Source organism: Muntiacus reevesi, chromosome 3 (genome assembly GCF_963930625.1).
Source record: "Muntiacus reevesi chromosome 3, mMunRee1.1, whole genome shotgun sequence".
Classification (NCBI taxonomy): Eukaryota; Metazoa; Chordata; class Mammalia; order Artiodactyla; family Cervidae; genus Muntiacus; species Muntiacus reevesi.
In genome coordinates this window covers 53985886-54007015 of record NC_089251.1, presented here as the reverse complement: position 1 = coordinate 54007015, position 21130 = coordinate 53985886, and the positions used below count along the sequence as shown (strand labels likewise).

The window sequence follows — 21130 nt, the reverse complement described above, 5'->3', positions numbered from 1 at the left end:
CTGATCCTTTTCTAAATGATGTATATATAGTGTGATGTCATTTTTGTTTTCTAGTAAAGCAAATACATAAGGACTGGATGGATAATATAAATGATTTATATTATTTGTTCAATTTATACACCTTTATTGGGATTCTTCTGTGTCTACTGAGGATACAAGGATGAAAAAGAAAATCATGTCCTTATTCTCAAGGCCTTTACATTCTAGTGAAAAAATTGAATTGCCATTGTGGTAAGTATTCAGAGTGTCTTGAGAGCTTATGATGTGGTTAAGAAGGGCCTTTCCCCCTGAGTTTTGAAATTTTCTAAAGTGAACATGTACTGGTTTTAGACTCAGAAGGGCCCTTTTGCCTCCTGCCCTTTTGTTTCTTTCTTTTTCTTTTTTTTCTTTTATGTTTAAGGAAGCTTCTCACCGAAATAAATGGGAGGGACTTCCCTGGTGGTCCAGTGGCTAAGACTCTGCACTCCCAATGCAGGGGGCCTCGGTTCGATCCCTGGTCAGGGAACTAGATCCCACAAGCCACAACTAAGAATTTACATGATGCAGTTAACACCTGGAACAGTCAAATAAATAAAATATTTTAAAAAGAAAGAAATGGGAGCTAGAAGGTGGTAAATGGAGGGGTCCGGAGTGAAAGGGGCAGTTCTTACGGTTTGGGGAATGGGGGAGACTCCAGTGTCTTTAGAGGCTTAGAGGATAGGATGTATGTATGTGAGTGTGTGTTCCTGTCTGTGCCTAAATGGGAGAGAGGAGGAGCCCAGGTGAAGAACTAAATCAGTTTAGGTAGAGCTGTGTCTCTTGGCCTTCATTTTCTCAAAATCAAGGTAAAGGTAGCATCACACCATTTTGTGCCTCTGTGCTGAGTAAGTTTCTACTTCTTCCTCCTTTAAAAATCAGCCAAAGAGGAGGTTTCCTGATGGCCTACTGATTAGGATTGGGCAATTTCACTGCCGAAGCCCCTGGTTCAATTCCTGGTGGAGGAACAGAGATCTCACAAGCTGCACCCTGCTGTGCAGCCAAAACCAGCAAAACAACAGCAGACCTCTGTCCTTGGGAACCACGTCCTGTCCCCTTCCCTCAGGTGTGCTAGGTCCACTTGCAGTAAAATCACCTTCATGTGTGTGTGGGGTGGGTGGGTGGGTGGGGGTGGGGGGGTGAACACTTGCTCAGACCTACTGGAGCAGAATTTCTGAGTGGTGGGGACCAAGGATCTGCATTGGAAAGAACACCCACGAGGATCCTGGCCATCATGCACAGTTGGAGACTAGCCCCACAAAGTGCTCCCAATTCATTTTGTAATTCTCTATAATTGGAATGAAACTATTCCCTTTTACCAGCTTGCCACCCTTGGGAGGAGTGAGCACAGCCCTGCATTTGGCCACCATGGAGGGTTTTGGGTGCTAATTTGTGAAATGACTGATATGTCTAAAACGAGCCCAGGTGTCCTGATCCCCAGGTCCACACTTGCTCCTCTCACATCATGGTTTATCCCCACAGACCGCTGAATGCTTCTTGAGAACCTTTCCTGCTTCAACTTTGCCAAAAAAATCATATGCTAACTGAAAACTTCATGGACTCACCTAGGAAGATATTGGAAAGAATGGGACTTCAAGAGACTGAATAGCTGTAAGGAAAGTCAGAAAATGTGACCCTTTGAAGGCGAAGTGAGTGCAATCCACACCAAAGGGATGAGTCAGCCCCTGCTGCCGCCGGCGGGGCCTCTCAAGAGTGTCACCTGTCTCCCCCCACACCCATCAAAGAGTTAAAACAGGCTCTGGAAAAGAGCTCTGGAATGTAACAGTTAATAAGGTGAGTGCTCAGCAGGCAATGAGTCATAACAAAAGGCTTGCACGGAATCCAGAAGAGGGGTGACCACAAGGTTAGAAATTATAGTGTGTCTCCCACACTGTCCAAGGACAAAGATGCTCTGATTGATCAGAGCTGTTCATTTAGAGAGAATTGTTCACAGGACAGCCAATTCATCTTAGGAGAAATGGGTGTGTATCCTGATAACAACTCATCCACTTTCTTTTATACAAGTCTCTATGGAGCATCTCCCATGGGTCAGGGGCTATACCAGCTACTGGAGACGTAACAGTGGGCAGCACAAGCATAGTGCCTCTATGCTGATGTCTCAGCATCATTTTCACTCACTCAGCTCCCAGTCTGTCATTAGGAACACTTTGTGGACTGGCCTGGTAAGGGTAGAGAACTCTGAGCAAATGACCAGAGCCAATTATTTTGCAATTAGGCCTCCTGTTCTCACATTAATAACATTCTAGTTTTGAGTCACTTAGACTCAGATGAGGGACAGGGAGGCCTGGCGTGCTCAAGTCCGTGGGGTCACAAAGAGTCGGACAGGATTGAGTAACTGAACAACAACAACAATGACTCAGATGGGAGTAAAATAGCCAGTTCTTCAGAGTTTGATTTCCTCTGGACCTGTGGATGAGCTGGACAAATATCCCTGGCCTGGTAAGCCCTGTGATGGCCAGCAGCCTGGCTTTAGTAGCTCTCAGTTCCCGCACAGCCTCAGCCCCACCCCCGGCACCGCTAGGATTGCCTGTGTACTTTCTGCCCAGTGGCCCACTGAGAGGTTGTTGGGAGGATTTTTTTTTAATTACTGGGTGTCTTAAATTCCAAAACGATGAGCCAGCAGAAACCACTGCTTGCTGCCCACTCCACCCCCCAGCGCCCCCGGGTTGATTTAAAAGGCAAAGGGAGCAAGACCAGCTATTTGTTGTTGTTGTTCAGTTGCTAAGTCGTGTCTGACTCTTTGTGGACCGCATGGACTGTACCCCACCAGGCTCCTCTGTCCATGGGGTTCTCCAGGCAAGAATACTGGAATGGGCTGCCATTCCCTCCTCCAGGGGGATCTTCCCGGATCAGGGACTGAACCTTGTCTCCTGCACTGGCAGGCAGATTCTTTACCACTGAGTCACTAGAGAAGCCCCGAACCAGCTGATATTAAGTGAAGAATGAAAGTATTAGGAATGATTTTGAACGGCCACACCTGTGACATTGAGGGCAGCCCCGGGTTCTTAGTTGCCTTGAGAGAAACCCTGAGAGCCCAAACCAGGATCCTAAGCTGCTTGTAATTCCTAAAAACAGTGTTTCATAGACATGGCTCTGAGAAACATTCACTCAAAGGCAGATCCAGATTTTGGAACCTGAGGCCTACCTGTTTCTTAAGAAAGAAATACAAAATTAGACACAGGGTCTTAGGGACCCAGGGACCCTGAAGCATAAGGTTCGATAGTTTCATGGTAAACCACCTACATGTTCATGCTAGAATATAAAAATATTTGGTGTTTCTGATCCCAAAGAATTGGAGGCTTCTCAGGATGCTTAGCGGAGAAGGCAATGGCACCCCACTCCAGTACTCTTGCCTAGAAAATCCCATGGATGGAGGAGCCTGGTGGGCTGCAGTCCATGGGGTCACAGAGTCAGACATGACTGAGCGACTTCACTTTCACTTTTCACTTTTATGCATTGGAGAAGGAAATGGCAACCCACTCCAGTGTTCTTGCCTGGAGAATCCCAGGGATGGGGTCGCACAGAGTCGGACACGACTGAAGTGACTTAGCAGTAGCAGGATGCTTAGAGGAAAGAAGCAACCCAGGATGATAGTGACTTAAATATTTTACCTCCTTGATCTTAATGATAAATCACACTTCCCTTTCTTCATACTCACATCTGGTTATAGATTCAAATGCTAGGCTCTTCGATACTCAAGGACAGAAATCACCTCCTATTCATCATCGAATCCCTCAGTTCAGTTGCTCAGTCGTGTCCAACTCTTTGCGACCCCATGAATCGGAGCATGCCAGGCCTCCCTGTCCGTCACCAACTCCCGGAGCTTACACAAACTCATGTCCATCGAGTCGGTGATGCCATCCAGCCATCTCATCCTTTGTCGTCCCCTTCTCCTCCTGCCCCCAACCCCTCCCAGCATCAGGGTCTTTTCCAATGAGTCAACTCTTCACTGCAGATGGTGATTGCAGCCGTGAAATTAAAAGACGGTTACTCCTTGGAAGGAAAGTTATGACCAACCTAGATAGCATATTAAAAAGCAGAGACATTACTTTGCCAACAAAGGTCCGTCTGGTCAAGGCTATGGTTTTTCCCATGGTCATGTATGGATGTGAGAGTTGGACTGTGAAGAAAAACTGAACGCTGAAGAATTGATGCTTTTGAACTGTGCTGTTGGAGAAGACTGTAGAGAGTCCCTTGGACTGCAAGGAGATCCAACCAGTCCATCCTAGAGGAGATCAGTCCTGGGTGTTCATTGGAAGGACTGATGTTGAAGCTGAAACTCCAGTACTTTGTCCCTAGTACTTAACAAATTTTTTGTTACTGTTTTTCAGCCACTAAGCCGTGTCCAACTCTTCGCGACCCCGTGGACTGCAGCCCACCAGGCTTCTCTGTCTTTTACTATCTCCTAGAGTTTGTTCAAATTCATGTCCATTGAATTGGTGATGTCATCTAACCATCCCATCCTATGTCGTCCCCTTCTCCTCCTGCCCTCAATCTTTCCCAGCATCAGTGTCTTTCCCATTGCGTTGGCTCTTGGCATCAGGTGGCCAAAGTATTGGAGTTTCAGTTTCAGCATCAGTCCTTCCAATGAATATTCAGGACTGATTTCCTTTAGGATTGACTGGTTTGATCTCCTTGCAGTCCAGGGAATTCTCACAAACAGCATAAAGCAAAATACCTATTGAAGGGATGAATGGATGAATGAATAACTGCGTGAATGAAGTCTCTCAGGCACAAAGAAATGACAAGTCCTGTTTATCCCCTACCCTTTCTTTCTTGTCTGCCTCTAGGTGACATGGGATGAGAACCTGGGCTCTAGAGTTGAACCTGACCTTGAATCCTGATTTTGCCATATACCAGCCTTGGGCATCTCTCAGCCTCAGTTTCCTTCTCCATTTTATAATGGAGCCACTATCCCTCTGTGCAAGCTTGGGAGAATCAGCAATAATGCTTGAAAACTGCCTGCTACATGGTAGGTCTCAATGCTAGCTGTCCTCTTATTACTTTAGGTCAAGCCTAGGCAAACAGTGGTCCATGGGCCAAATATGGCCCCTACCTCCTTTTTTTTTGGCTTCCCTGGTGGCTCAGCTGGTAAAGAATCTGCCTACAATGCGGGAGACCTGGGTTCAATCCCTGGGTTGGGAGGATCCCCTGGAGAAGGGAAAGGCTATCCACTCCAGTATTCTGGCCTGGAGAATTCCATGGACTGTATAGCCCACAGGGTTGCAAAGAGTCGGACATGACTGAGTGACTTTCACTTCACTTCCTTTTTTGTAAATAAAGATTTATTGAAACATGGCCATGTGTGTGTGTGTGTGTGTGTGTGTGTGTGTGAGTGTGTGTGCGCGCGCACGCGCTTAGTCGTGTCCAACGCTCTGTGGCCCCATTGGACTGTAGCCCACCAGCTCCTCTGTCCATGGGACTTTCCAGGCAAGAATGCTGGAGTGGATTGCCATTTCCTTCTCCAGGGGATCTTTCCAGCCTGGGCATCAAACATGCCTCTTCTGTTTCCTGCATTGGCAGCTGGATCCTTTCCCACTAGCGCTACCTAGGAAACCCATGGCCATGTATATTTGTTACATATTGTCTCTGGTGGTTTTCCTGCTACCACAGAAGAGCTGAGTAGTGCTGACAGAGACTGCATGGGAAACAAAGCTTAAAATGTTGTCAATCTCTAATCTAGACCTTCATCACTTTACTCTCAACTTGAGCTGTGCTAAATCACTTCAGTCGTGTCTGACTCTGCGATCCTATGGAGTATAGCCCTCCAGTCTCTTCTGTCCATGGGATTTCTCAGGCAAGAATACTGGACTGGGTAGCCATTTCCTGCTCCAGGGGATCTTCCAGACCCACAGATCAAACCTGTGTCTCCTGCATTGCAGGTGGATTCTTTACTTTCAACTGGCAGTTACCTCCTAACTGGTATTTGCTCTTCCTCCCACTCTTCTCTTTCTATCCTGCAGCTAGTTGTTTTCCTAACATATATGATCCTACTAAGGTTTTACTCAATGAAACCTCTGTCAGAGTCTCATTTTCTGCAACTTCTTCGTGTATTTTTAAAATTTGTTGGCGTCTGGCCGCTATGTTTCCCTGCAGCCTCTCTCCCTACTCCCTTTCCTCTCTGTGTCCTGTACAACAGCCACATCACAACTCCGTGGCTTGTGTAGCTCTGTGATTCTACACCCCACCCACCTCCAAAATGTCCCTTTCTCTGTTTTCTGCTGCTCCTTGGCTTCATCTTACCAAGTATCTCTGTGAAACCTGTCCTGATATCCCTTCTCTGTACTCTGAGATCAATCAGGATAAGGTCAGTTACACTACAGTAACAAACCCCCAAATCTCAGTGACTGAAACCTACAAAACCCAAATTGAACAAAGAATAACAAGTATACCAAGGTCCCACTCCTGAAGTGCTTGACAAGTATCTATGATTTTTTCTTCCTCCCAAGAATAGAAAAAAAACCAACCTAACCTTTTTTTCTTCCCCGTATACTGATCCTATTAACAGATGCTTGTCATTTTGCCTAAAACAAAGGCTCTTGTAGAGGTTGTAGTTGATAAAAATTGTAAAAGGGGAATTTCGTTTAAGGAAGAAAGAATGGAAAGTCTGGATAGATGAACTAAAGAGTCGGGCTTCCCCACTAGCTCAGCAGTAAGAATCCACCTGCCAATGCAGGTAACACAGGTTTGAAGGTTTGATTCCAGGTTTGGGAAGATCTCCTGGAGAAGAAAATGGCAATCCACTCCAGTATTCTTGCCTGAGAAATCCCATGAACAGAGGAGCCTGAGAGGCTAGAGTCTATGGGGTCACAAAGAGTCAGATATGACTTAGTGACTAAACAGCAACAACAAATTAAAGAGTCATGCTTAGCACCACTTTTGGCCACAATAAAAGCTCAATAAGCACAGCATGTGGGATCATAGTTCCCTACCCAGGGACTGAACCTTCACCCCCTGCACTGGCAGCGCAGAGTCTTAACCACCAGACTGCCAGAAAAGTTCCTCTCATCCAGTTCTTGAGCCAGTCCTTCCCAAGACCAGGTCACAGGGTTGAAAGAGGGGGGAGGGAAGACCCAGTCTATGTCTGAACCAGCGTGTGATGTGCTGTCTTCAGAACCCCCTTCCCAGGGGGCAGACAACCATATCTGAGCTGCTCCAAGGGTCATGGGAGAATTTCTCCAGGACTCTCTCCTTTCTCCATTCAGAATGTCCTTGTGCTTGTCTTGCTCTCTGATACTTGGTTTCTGCCTCGTCCCTTCTTGTTATGCAGCCCACAGGGCACACCTTCATTCTGGGGGCACATTAGGAGCAGATACAGCTCTCTGAGCCCTGGGCTGTTCCCTAAGCTTTTGTGTTGCTGTTCCGCATGCCTTCGTTTAATAATCTGCCCCAGGAGACTCTGGCCCATGGCCACCCACTGTGCCTATGTGTTTCTGAAATCAGTTCTTGCCCTGTCCATGATCCCCCATCCTTGGACTTGGCCTTTTTTAAGGTGTTACTGTTCCGTCTTGCTCTCTCCTGTGTTTTCCCTTTGGACTCTGAACACCACCATTGGCAACTGCCCTTGTTCTTCCAGGCAGTGCATGTCAGAACTCATGAGAAAGCCAGGCTTGGAAATCCATACTGGCCTCGCCTCTGATCTATATCCAGATCTGTGCCTCATCCTGCCCCCCGCCCCCAATACCTCTAGACCCCAGTCTTACTCCATATGCAGTCCTAAAAACTCTTGATGTAGAAGTGGATTAAATTTACCATGCTGGGGAACTTGCCTGGTGGTCAAGTAGCTAAGACTCCATGCTCCCAATACAGAGGGCCCAGGGAATTAGATCTCACATGCCACAACTAAAGATCCCACATGCCACAACTAAGACCCAGTACATGTGTGTGTGGTAAGTTATCTCAGTTGTGTCTGACTCTTTACGACCCTATGGATTATAACTCAGCAGTGTCCTATGTCCATGGGATTTCCCAGGCAAGACTACTCAAGTGGGTTGCCATGCCCTCTTCCAGGGGATCTTCCTGACCCAGAGATTGAACCCAAGTCTCTTATGTCTCCTGCATTTGTAGGCTGGTTCTTTACCACTAGCGCCACCTGGGAAGCCCCAAGATCCAGTTTAGTCAAATAAGTAAATATGAATATTTATTTTAAAACATAAATAAATGCAAAAAGGGAAAATGGCTGTCTGAGGAGGCCTTACAAATAGCTGAGAAAAAAAGAGAAGCAAAAGGCAAAGGAGAAAAGGAAAGATATACCCATCTGAATGCAGAGTTCCAAAGAGTAGCAAGGAGAAATACGAAAGCCTTCCTGAGTGAACAATGCAAAGAAATAGAGGAAAACAATAGAATGGGAAAGACTAGAACTCTCTTCAAGAAAATTAGAGATACCAAGGGAACGTTTAATGCAAAGATGGGCACAATAAAGGACAGAAACAGTATGGACCTAACAGATGCAGAAGATATTAAGAGGTAGCAAGAATACACAGAACTACACAAAAAAGGATCTTAATGACCCAGAAAACCACGATGGTATGATCACTCACCTAGAGCCGGGTATCTTGGAGTGTGAAGTTAAATGGGCCTTAGCAAGCATCACTATGAACAAAGCTAGTGGAGGTGATGGAATTCCAGCTGAGCTATTTCAAATCCTAAATATGAATGCCAGCCTGCAGCACTCCAGGCTTCTCTGTCCTTCTTTGTCCTTCACTATCTCCTGGAGTTTGCTCAGACTCCTGTTAATTATGATTAACAGTGATGTTACCTAACCATCTAACCAGGTTGTTGTTATTATCATCATATAATTAAACTAGGCATGACTTGACCCCAGAAAAGGAAGACCTACATGGCAGCTAATAATTCTGGAACTTCCTTGGTGGTCCAGCTGTTAGGAATTCACCTTCCAATACAGGGGACACGGGTTCAGTCTCTGGTTAGGGAGTTAAGATCCCATATGCCATAACTGGAGAGAAGCCTGCCCACTGCAACAAAGATAAATTCCCAGAATAAATTAATTAATTTAAAAAATAATAATCTAGGCTTCTGTGGTGGCTCAATGGTAAAGAATCTGCCTGCCAATGCAGGAGACACGGGTTTGATCCCTGATCTGGGAAGATCCGACATGCCTTGGAGCAACTAAGTCCATGCATCACAACTATTGAACCTGCGCTCTAGAGCCCAGGAGCTGCAACTTCTGAAGCCCATGTGCCATAGAGCCCATGTTCTGCAACAAGAGAAGCCACTTCAATGAGATGCCTGTGCACTGCAACTGGAGAGTAGCCCCTGCTTACAGAAACTAGAGAAAAATCTGGTGCAGCAACAATGACCCAGCACAGCCAAAAATAAATAAATAAATAAAAATTAAAAAAATAATAGAGGGTGTGGAGAAAAGGGAACCCTCTTACACTGTTGGTGGGAATGCAAACTAGTACAGCCACTATGGAGAATAGTGTGGAGATTCCTTAAAAAACTGAAAACAGAACTGCCATATGACCCAGCAATCCCACTTCTAGGCATACACACCGAGGAAACCAGATCTGAAAGAGACACGTGCACCCCAATGTTCATCGCAGCACTGTTTATAATAGCCAGGACATGGAAACAACCTAGATGCCCATCAGTAGATGAATGGATGAGGAAGCTGTGGTACATATACACCATGAAATATTACTCAGCCATTAAAAAGAATTCATTTGAATCAGTTCTAATGAGATGGATGAAACTGGAGCCCATTATACACAGTGAAGTAAGCCAGAAATATAAAGACTATTACAGTATACTAACACATATATATGGAATTTAGAAAGATGGTAATGATAACCCTATATGCAAAACAGAAAAAGAGACGTATAGAACAGACTTTTGGATTCTGTGGGAGAAGGTGAGGGTGGGATGTTTCAAGAGAACAGCATTGAAACATGCATATTATTTAGAGTGAAACAGATCACCAGCACAGGTTGATGCATAAGAAAAGTGCTCGGGCCTGGTGCACTAGGAAGACCCAGAGGGATCGGGTAGACAGGGAGGTGGGAGGGGCGATGGGGATGGGAAATACATGTAAGTCCATGGCTGATTCATGTCAATGTATGACAAAAACCACTACAATATTGTAAAGTAATTAGCCTCCAACTAATAAAGATAAATGAAAAAAAAATAATAATAGTCTTATTGTGGGAGCTTCCTGGCAGTCCATTGGTTAGGACTCAGAGTTTCCATTGTGGGGCCTGAGGTTCAGTCCCTGGTCAGGGAAATAAGATCTTCAAGCCTTGCATCTCAATAAAAAAAAAAGCCTACTGCACAGGTAGTTGGACATCCCCTTACCCCTGCCATGTTGCCTCGAACTATGTTCCATGCATTTGGATTGTAGGACTAACGGCCTTTCACAAACCAAGTGCTCTCTCTTGGTCTATTTCTTCCTCTTTGCTCTCAGCTTGTAATGAATGACCCTTTTATCCAATCCTATACCCCTATGAAGTCATCTCTCCTCTTCCTCACTACAGACGATCCTCTGTCTGAAGACTGAAAATTCTTAATTGTCCTTCTCCTAATGACTTTGGACAGTGTGAGGAGCTGGTGACTTGGAGAGCGCCTAACATCCTCTGGCTTCTTTCACTGTAAATAGACTGTGGGAAAGAGGTGTCTCTTAGGCAGGAATCTGGACTCCAGTGAACACAGGCCTTAAAATAGGAAGACAGGAAGAATGGTCTTTGGGTTGTCAGGAGTTGCTGAGACATTGCTGACAGATTCCAGGAAGGGAGAAAGACCACTGTTGAGGTCACATGGCCACTGGGGAAAGTCAGCCTGGATGTGAGCCGGGAATAACTGAGGAGGAGGAACTTCCCTTGTGGTCCAGTGGTTAAGACTCAGTGCTGCTAATGCAGGGGGTGCAGGTTCAAAAAGAGAGAGAGAGAAGGAGGAGAAGCTTCACCAAGAGCAAACCTGAAAGAGAACTCATGCAGCTTCCTCAGGACCTGGTTCTGTGCCTGGACCATAAGAGCGATGCAGAATGGAAGGATGAGTGGGTTCAAAGGAGAGAAGGAAAGATAAAATACAAAAGAAAATATCTAACAAATCAAGTAAGTAAATGAGTCATAGCAAGATCTGGCTTCCAGTAACCTGGGACCTTCCTTCCCTGCCTCCCTCCTCCTCTCCATCTCCCTCTACCCCCTCAATCTCTCTCTCAGTCTCTCTTTCTTTTTTTAAATTGACCTTGTTCATATGTTAGAACCATGTTTATTTATTTATTTTTTAAAATTTATTTTGGCTATGCCACGTGGCATGTGGGATCTTAGTTCCCTGGCCCCCTGGTTTGGAAGCACAGAGTCTTATCCACTGGGCTGCCAGGGAAGTCCCTCTGTCTATTTCTTTAATGAGGTTATTTTCCATCCTGGAGTGGCTATAACTTTTGTCCCCACCGGATTGGCAGCCTGGCTGAGTAGGGCGCTGTGTAGAGGAAGAAAGCCAGAGGGCTGGGCCTGATGTGTGTGACGTGCGGCCCACAGGAGGGAGAACCAGAGGCTGAATCAGGCCCCTTTAGTAGCAGGACCGAGCACAGAGCTTGGTTTCATAAAGGAACTAGCAGGATTAGCTGGACTGAAGGTTCAGGTGGAATGTACCAAAATTCTCTCTCTGGCATGAACAGTTACGGCAAATCCACAATGAAGTCTATTGATATAACAACGTGTAGCTGTTAAAATATTTCCTTCACATACCAAGAAGTTTACCATTTTAAAAGGTGAACCTACCAGTTTTTACTTATTCACAGAATTGTGCAACCATCTCCACTATCTAATTCTAGAATATTTCATCACCCTGAGTCTATTAGCGGTCACTCTCCATTCCCCCTCCCCTTAGCCCCTGACTACCAATAATTCACTTCCAGTCCCTGGATTTGCCTATTCTGGACATTTCGTAGAAATCGAATCATACAATATGTGTGGGACCTTTCAGGTCTGTTCTTTCACTTAGCACAGTGTTTTCAAGTCTTATCCTTGTTGTAGCATTTATCAGGACTTTGTTTCTCTTTATGGCAGAATAATATTTTGTTATGTGGATATATCACATTTTGTTTATCCATTCATATGTTGTTAGATGTTTGTGTTGCTTCCACCTTTTGGCTACTTAAATAATACTACTATGAACATTTGTGTACAAGTTGTTGTGTGGATACATTTTTATGTGTCTTGAGTATATACCCAGGAGTAGGCTTTCTAGGTCGTTTATGGTAGGTAGTTCTAGGTTTATCTTTTTGGGGAACTACCAGACTGTTTTCCACAGTGGCTGCACGATTTAATGTTCCTGTCATCAGTATATGAGGGTTCCAGTGTCCACACATTCTTACCAACACTTGTCATTGTGCATCTTTTTACTAGAGCCATCCTATTGAATGTAAAGCTAAATCTCACTGTGGTTTTGATTTGTGCTTCTTTAATTGCCAGTGATGTTGAGCATCTTTTCATACATTTATTGGCTGCTAGTATATCGTCTGTGGGGAAATACCTATAACAATGTATAACTTTAACTCTACACACATATATTTATATTCCCCATTACAGTCTGAAACTGTGCACAAATTCTGATAATTGCTTCATTGGCAGTCTAAGGGAAAGGGATTATCCCTGAAGCTTCTTGGAAGGAAGAGGAGTTTTGTGTGGGTTGATATTTTTCCTCAAGGTTGCTTTTCTTGGCTGTCAGGTGGCATATTACTGGGGGGATTAAATTTGGAGTTAATATGGATAGTGTGATATTCAGCAGCTCACACTGGTCAGTGATACCAGTTATTGATGAATAAGATCTGTCACGAAGTTAAAAGATGCTTGCTCCTTGAAAGAAAAGCTATGACAAACCTAGACAGCATATTAAAAAGTAGAGACATCACTTTCCTGACAAAGTTCTGTATAGTCAAATCTATGATTTTTCCAGTAGTCATGTGCAGATGTGAGAGCTGGATCATAAAAAAGGCTGAGTGCTGAAGGACTGATGCTTTTGAATTGTGGTGCTGGAGAAGACTCTCAAGAGTCTCTTGGACTTAAAGATCAAACCAACAATCCTAAAGGAAATCAACCCCGAATATTCATTAGAAGGACTTTTGCTGAAGCTAAAGCTCCAATACTTTGGCCACCTGATGTGAAGAGCCAACTAATTGGAAAAGACCCTGATGCTGGGAAAGATTGAGGGCAGGAGGAAAAGGAGGTGACAGAGGATGAGATGGTTGGATGGCATCACTGACTTAATGGACATGAGTTTGAGCAAACTCCTTGAGATTGTGAAGCACAGAGAAGCCTGGCTTGTTTCAGTCCATGGGGTCACAAGGAGTTGGACACAACTTAGTGGCTAGACAACTAACAACAGCAAGGTCTGTGTCTGTTCTGATTGGTTGATGTCCATGCCATAATGGTTATTTAATATTTGGATCACCATGCCTGTATATAGAGGATTCAGCTTGCATGTCTGGTGTGGGTTGGTAATTGTTAACTTTCTTTTTCTTTCCTTCTTTTTTGGGGCTCTATTATGTTCTATCATCTCCAAGAGTAGGCCAGAGTTCTATCATCTCCAAGAGTTGCTAGTATCTCTTTTTCATTGTCTTATATCCCTGAGTTTTCACCTAATCCTGGCCTCTGGAGGGGGCTTTGTGGTGGGTGTTCTGGTTCTTTTTCATGAAAACAAGATCTCAAGGACTCTCAATTACTCCTAATCCCAGAATCGAATCGTCTCATGCCATCCACTTGGTCTGTCAACTCAGAGACCCTTTATTATTATTATTTATCATTATTATTATTAGCCATGCTGCTTGGCTTGAAGGATCTTAGTTCCCCGACCAGGGATAGAACCAGTGCTCTTTGCAGTGGCATGGAGCCCTAACCTCTGGACTACCAAGGAATTCCTTGGCACACTTTTTCTGCAAAGGACCAGATAGCAATGTTTTAGGCTTTGTGGGCCATAGAGTCTCTGATGCAACTGTTCATCTCAGCAACTGTAGTGCAAAGCCCGCCACAAACAATATGTAAATGAATGGGCTTGCCTGTATGCCAGTAAAGCTTTATTTAGGTGCTGGGCTGTCTTTGCCTGGAGTCCACGGTCTGATATGATATGTGGCTATGTGCTATCAAAGAGAATCAAATAGAATTAGGTGTTTTGACAAAGATTTCCATCAAGTTATTTAAATATATACATGTATATTTTTGTGGGGAGAGGGGGTAAAATTGCACACATCTTTGTGTGGGTCAGAAAGTCTCCAAGACACACACCCAACTGTTAATAGTTGTCACACCTGGTGATTAGGACTGGGGAAGTGGGATGTTAAAATAGATGAGCTCTTTTCCTGACTTTATGTATTTATTTTTTTGTTTTTGACTGCACCTCCTGGCATGCAGGATCTTAGTTCCCTTACCAGGCATGGAATCCATGCACCCTGCAGTGGAAGCTCAGCGTCTTAGCCCCTGGACTGCCAGGGAAGGCCCTCTTGACTTTGTTGAAAGTTGTGCACTGAGAGAGCTTTGCTTTTGTAATTAAGTAAAATTCAATGGGGATTTTCTTTTTGAACAAAAAAATTTTTCTAGTCCTAGTCATAATGCAAATACGTTTGTATGCTACATAAGATAGAACAAGTTTCATAACTGTAGCAACCACACAATCTCCATTACGCAATATGTCTAAGGCATGGCATCTCATGGTTACATATGAGAGTCTAGAGGCATCCATGGACAAAGAGGAGGCAGGCTGGTTGAGAAGACAGATCAGAACCTTTGTAGGAAGGCACCAGTCTGTGTCTGGAGCCAGGTGGTGAGGCAGGGCTGAAGACCGAGGTGTCAGCCTGAGCTCAGGCCTCCTTTAGTCAGCACGACGCCCCCCCGCCTCCCCCTGACATCAAACCTCTTCTAGGTCTAAACGGTCTCAGGAATGTTCCAGCAGTTTCTGCTTTCTGGGTCATCAGCTGCACATTCACTGATCAGAAGCCCTCTTTTGTTTCCTCATTCGCTGAAGAACTGCTGTGGGCCAGCCAGTGGGTGCAGAAGGTCTTGTACCCCTGCGGTTGGAGCAGGAAGGAGAACTCGTGAATGAGTGAGGTTCGCAGTCCTGGAATACGTGCACCCCAGAGGTGAGCGCGAGTGGGAGGGGATCTGTGTGTAAGACGTCACGTCTGAGTCACAGCTGAGTCACTCTGGAGTGTGCATAGTCGTTCGCCACGTCAACCAAAGCAGGGCAGGAAATTCCAGGCAGGCAGAAGAGCAGAGGTGAAGGTCCAGAGACAGGAAATACTGTCAAGGGCACCCTGAGAACTTTATGAACAGAGGTGAGGCTGAGAGGAGACCACAGATCAGGAAGGGGAACTAGCAGAGTGTTACAAGCAGGGGAGACAGGAAGTCAAATGTGAGCTTTAGAGAGATTTTCTGGTGGAGGAGAATGGGAGGGGAGATCCATTAATGATCTCTTGTCCACGCTGCCCTTACCTCTGGTCCATTCTCAAAGCTGCCTACTCTACTCACTACATCCCCTTCCCTTCTCTTGGCATAGCTAGTTCTTTAAACTTTTAAAATGCAGGTATCATCCTACTAAGAAAAGTTCACTGAGGGACTTCCCTGGTGGTCCAGTGGCTAAGACTGCACTCCCAATGGAGGGGGCCTGGGTTTGATCCCTGGTCAGGGAACTAGATCCCTCATTCTGCAACCACAAAGATCCTGCATACCACAACTAAAACCCAGCACAGCCAAAAATAAATAAATAAATAATTTAAAAAGAAAAAAAACTTTCACTGACATCCCCACCACTCCCAACCGGCCTCCTGCTCTGGGGCTACGTGAGGCCTGAAGCATTTTTTTGTTTCTGCATGAAACTCGTTGCTTTATGATTGTATTTTTGTTCCTAAATCACTAGAGTGTGGTTTTCCTAAGGCAGGGGCCAGGTCTCACTAGTCTTTGGTTTCCAATCCCTGGCATTAAAACTGGCACAGAAAAGGTAATTAGTAAATATTGAACTGGATAAGTAAATCAATGAATAAAAGGTAAAGATGGGAGATGAGAGATATTTGGGAGGTTGAATCAGGATAATTTGACAAGGTACTGTGCATGGTTTGTGGTAAGGGTGGGCAGTGTGGTGTGGCATCTAAGATCATGCCAGGTTTTCTGGTTTGGGAGTTGGGGAGGCCTGAGCTGTTTTTCCTTAGGATTCTCTGACATCAGTGTGTAGGTGTTTTCCTCACAATAGCCAATTCTCCAGTTCTTCAGCCACCAGCTGGGTGTCCAACGATTCAATTCAATTTTGATACTACTTACCTGGAGTTAGTGTCAGATCCCACAAGTTAAGTGTTCAGTCCTGAAAGCATGCCTCTACTACACATACCAGTATCAAGGCCCAGGTTCCCAACTGTACGCCTGACCAACCAGCTATGCATCGTGGCTTTTTACCCACCCCCACCCCGCCTTTCAGGTTCAGTAATTTGTTAGAGTGGCTCATAGAACTCAGAGAAACACTTTACATGTCTCCACCAGTTTATTATAAAGGATGTGACTCAGCAACAGCCAAATAGAGGGGTTTTGATATTTAAATGTTAATCTCCCCAGGGAAATACAGATACGAAGACAAAACCCTCAAACATGGGGAAGTTGTAGAGTCAAGAAATCTCTTAAGGTTAATACAGCTTTAGTCCTTATTCTACAGTTTCCAATTCTTCTTCCTAGATGGAAGCTAGGAGCCCAATTTATTTATTTCTTCACTCATCTAATAAACATTTATTGATCACCTGCTCAGGACCAAACCCTGGAGCCACAAAGGTGGATAAGGCCCAATTTTAGCTCTTGTGGGGTTCACGGACCAGAATTGGGGAGACTGACCCAATCTGGCATTTGATGTCTGCGAATATTCCAGGCATAAAAGAAGAGTTTAGGAAGGAAGGAATCCCCTGTTCCCCTGGGGCTGAGCTGCCTGAGCAGTTTCTCAGCACAGTGGGGCTGAAATCATCTCAATTCCTGCCTTGAACATATGCTCTGAATTGCAAGTGGGGGTTAAAGTTGGCATGGATTTTGTATAGGTGAATTTGACAGTAAGGAGCAAAAATTTTCCCAGAATTTTCTCTTCTGGGAATGTACCTTTCTTTGTATGTATAAGAAGTTACCTATGCACAGGTTTTTTCACTGTAACACTGTCAGTAATAACAAAGACTGAAAATAATCTTAATGTACAACATGAATAAAATAGATGGTGCAACCACACAAAAGAATCCTATGCAACTATAAAATCGAAGAGGAACTGTGTTTGTGCTGATCGGGAGCATTCTTCATGATACACTGAGAAGTGAAAAAGCAAGTGTCTGAACTGTGTTATAATAAGCTACCCTTTAAGAAAAAAAATATATTTAAGTATATTAAATCATATACATATATATATGTCTTGTATATGTATAAACTAGCTCTAGGAGGAAACAAAAGAAGCATAGTTCTTTTGGGAAGAGGAACTGGGACAATGAGAGGGAAGTTTCAGTGTGTACATTTTTTTTTTTAAGATTTATTTATGTATTTTAGGCTGCGCTGGGTCTTCGTTGCTGCACATCGGCTTTCCACAGTTGCAGCAAGTGGGGGCTGCTACACTTTGTTGCAGTGCACTGGCTTCTCACTGACGTGGCTTCTCGTATTACGAGGCACAGGCTCTAGAGCACAGGCTTAGTAGGTGTGGCTCATGGGCTTGGTTGCTCCGGAGCATGTGGGATCTTCTGGGACTGACTGGGGATCAAACCGGTGTCCCGTGCATTACAAGGCAGTTCTTAACCACTGGACCACCAAGGAAGCCCACAGTGTGTACTTTTATCACTTAAAATTTCAATATATTGTCTATTTTCCTTTTTTTAAAAAAGACCCCCCTTCTCCTTCTTTTCCTAAGGTGAGGACGGGAATGGGGATGGCAATTTATGTCTCTGGGAGGGTGAGCTATAGCTCTGGGTGAGTCTATTGCAATGATCGCTTTATTCTGCAGCAGAAAGGCCACCTGGGGCATCTTTCTTCACGTGGACTTGGCCTGAACTTTCAGTGTTACCTTTAGCTGCTCAGTCTAATGTCAGCTTTCATTTCCTGTTCCACTCCCTATAAAAGGCTCTGTGCTTTCACAAGCCTCAGGGTTTGGTCTGCATCACGTCCTGAGTCTCCGATCTCAGGGGCCCCTGGCTGGTTCCAGCTGCTGGCAGCTGTGTGGACAATTGAGCATCTCAGGCTTATTGCTCACCAGCTGCTTGAACTCAGCTCCCTGTGTCCTTGCTGTAGGGCTGTTCCCGTTGTCAACTCTTCCTCCTCTGATGAGGAAAGTCCCCTTTTAAGCCACGTGCTTAAAACTGAAACCAAAGTGTAACAGCCACAGGTCACCACTGGGGCGGGGTCTGTGTGTCAGTCGCTTCGTGCTGTCTTGACTGTTTGCGATCGATCCCACAGACTATACCCCACCAGGCTCCTCTGTCCATGAAATTTTCCAGGCAAGAATACTGGAATGGGTTGCCATTCCCTTTTCCAGGGGATCTTCCTGACCCAGGGATCGAACCCAGGTCTCCTGCATTGCAGGAAGTTTCTTTACCAGCTGACCCACCAGGGAGGCCCTGGGTGGGAGTCTCAAGTACCCTCTAAACCTTGCTGATGTCCAGCTCTGGTAGCACGCTCAAGCCCAAGGTGGCTCGAGGAACCCAATTCCCGGTAGTTTTGAAATCTAGACTTGTTTTCCCTCCAGGGAGGAATTTTGCCCCTTGCCTCTCTCCCCACTAAGCCTTTTCTTTCCTAATTCACATTTTAAATTTAGCCAAGAATTAGAGAGCATTTTTTAAATTTGATTTTAAAAATATCAGATGGTAAAGAATCTGCTTGAAGTGCAAGAGACCTGGGTTTGATCCCTGGATCGGGAAAATCCTCTGGAGAAGGGAATGGCAACCCAGTCCAGTATTCTGGCCTGGGAAATCCCATGGAACCTGGTGGGCTAAAATCTGTGAGGTCACAAAGAGTCAGACATGACTGAGTGATTAATACTGTGTGGCAGGTATTTGCCTAGAAAATATGTAGAGTTTTAAATAAAAATATTAAGGATATTTCAGGGTTTCTTGGTCTAAATGAGAAGATGGCTCATAAAGATGACTAGAATGCAAATGCAACAATTTTGTATTAGAGCTCTGGCCAAACAGTTTTTAAAGGAGAAAAGAAGCCACAGGAAGATTTATCCCCTCTCTTTCTCTCTCAAGCCAAAGAGGTGAGTTGATGAGCCGACTCCCTCATTGCCATTAGAAACCTTAACTGAGGGGTTGGGATGCACCTTTGGGGCCAGACAGGTAAAGCAAGTGCAAGTAGCCGCCAGGAGTCAGGTAAGAGTGGTGCTGGGACACTGTGGAAGGTCTGAGAGCCATGCCTCACACAGGAGGCAGTTGCTACCCTGTTCCATCCCATCTGGGTATATGGATTTTTTTTTTTTTTTGAAAGGTGGAGGCACATGAGATTTTGATATGAAATTTCATGCATCTTTAAAACATTATGAGTGTCCCAATCCAGCGTAGGCCTCCTGAGCGCATGCTCTTCCCTAGGAAAGCTGCTGTTTCTGCCAGCTTTCTCGGAAGTCCCTAAGCAAGAAGCCTTTAGTCTGGGACTAGTCTTAGGATGGTTGCATGATACTTGACCTCTGTCTTGGTCCATACAGGCTGCCAGAACAAAATACCATAGACTGGGTAGCTTATAAACAATGGAAATTTTAAAAGTGTATTTATTTTTATGTTTATTTATTTTTAGCCTTGCTGGGTCTTAGGTGCTGTGGTGGGCTTTCTCTAGTTTCTAAGAGCAGGGACTTCTCATTGTGGTGGCTTCTCTTGTTGTTGAGCATGGGCCCCAGGTAGTTAAGGCTTCAGTAGTTGTGGTACACGGACTTAGTTGCCTCGCAGCATGGCGGATCCTCACGGACCAGGGACCGAACCCGTATCCCCTGCATTAGCAGATGGATTCTTAACCATCGGACCACCAGGGAAGCCCCAATAATGGAAATTTATGTCTCACCATTCTGGGAGGCTGGAAAGTACAAGTTCATTGAGCTGGCAGATGCAGGGTTTATTGAGGGCTTGCTTCCTGGTTCATAGATACCTGTCTTCTTGCTGTGTATTTATACGGCTGGGGAGATCTATGGGGTGTCTTTTATATGGCACTAAATCCGATTCATGAGGGCTCCATCCTCATGATCCAATCACCTCCCAAAAGCCCTTTCCTACTAATATCATCACCTTGGGGTTTTGGATTACAGCATATGAATTGGGAGGGACACAAACATTCAGACCACAGAAACCTTATACCGGGCAAGTTCCCAGTGCCCTATGAAACCAAAAGCTATTTTATGAATATGGCGTCTCAAACAGAGATCAGCCCTAGATTTGAATGTTTTAATTTTTATTTTGGTTTATTTTATTGTTTAATCTGTGTCTCTACCTTTCAGCATTTCAAAATTATTTAAAATTGCTTATGCCTTTTAAGATTGCTTCTCCCACCCCCACACCATTTACTGTTTTTAGCAACACTTGTATTGAGACAAAATTCACATACCCTCCAAATTTGCCTGTTTAGATCGTTCAACTCATGGCTTTTAGTAGATTCACAGAGTTGTGCAACCACCACGATCAGAAAGTTTTCATCATTTCCAAAAGAAACATAGCCAGCAGAACTCCACTGGAGAATACTGGAGTGGGTAGTCATTTATGTTTACTCCCTGGGAGAAAGGTTCCCCAGCCCGTCACCACTTTCAATTCCTATAGATAGATTTGTGTATTCTGTCGTTCCATGTGAATGGATTTAGGCCATACATGGCCTTTGTCTTAAGCATAATGTCTTCAAGTTTCATCAGTGTTGTGACTTGCATCACTACATTGTTCCTTTTTATTGCTGAATAACAGTTTGTTATATGGACATACTATATATATATATATATATATATATATATATATATATATATATTTGGCTGCACCTAGTGGCATGTGGAGTCTTAATTCCTTGACCAGGGATTGAACCCATGGCCCCTGCATTGGAAGCATGGAGTCTTAGCCCCTGGGCAGTCATGGAAGCTCCCTGGATAGACTGTGTTTTCTGTTTATTCTTTATCAGCTGTT

The 21130-nt window shown here is 44.6% G+C and overlaps 1 long non-coding RNA gene and 1 other non-coding gene across 2 annotated transcripts; both read left to right on the top strand.

The window, feature by feature from the left end:
* Nucleotides 1–432: 432 nt before the first annotated feature.
* On the top strand, nt 433–505 carry TRNAG-CCC (transfer RNA glycine (anticodon CCC)). Its single transcript has one exon. It is a non-coding gene; the product is annotated as a tRNA-Gly (tRNA).
* A 241-nt stretch (nt 506–746) lies between these two features.
* On the top strand, nt 747–5104 carry LOC136164310 (uncharacterized). The gene is made up of 3 exons (XR_010662333.1): nt 747–1081; nt 1498–1809; nt 4827–5104. It is a non-coding gene; the product is annotated as an uncharacterized lncRNA (long non-coding RNA).
* Nucleotides 5105–21130: the final 16026 nt, after the last annotated feature.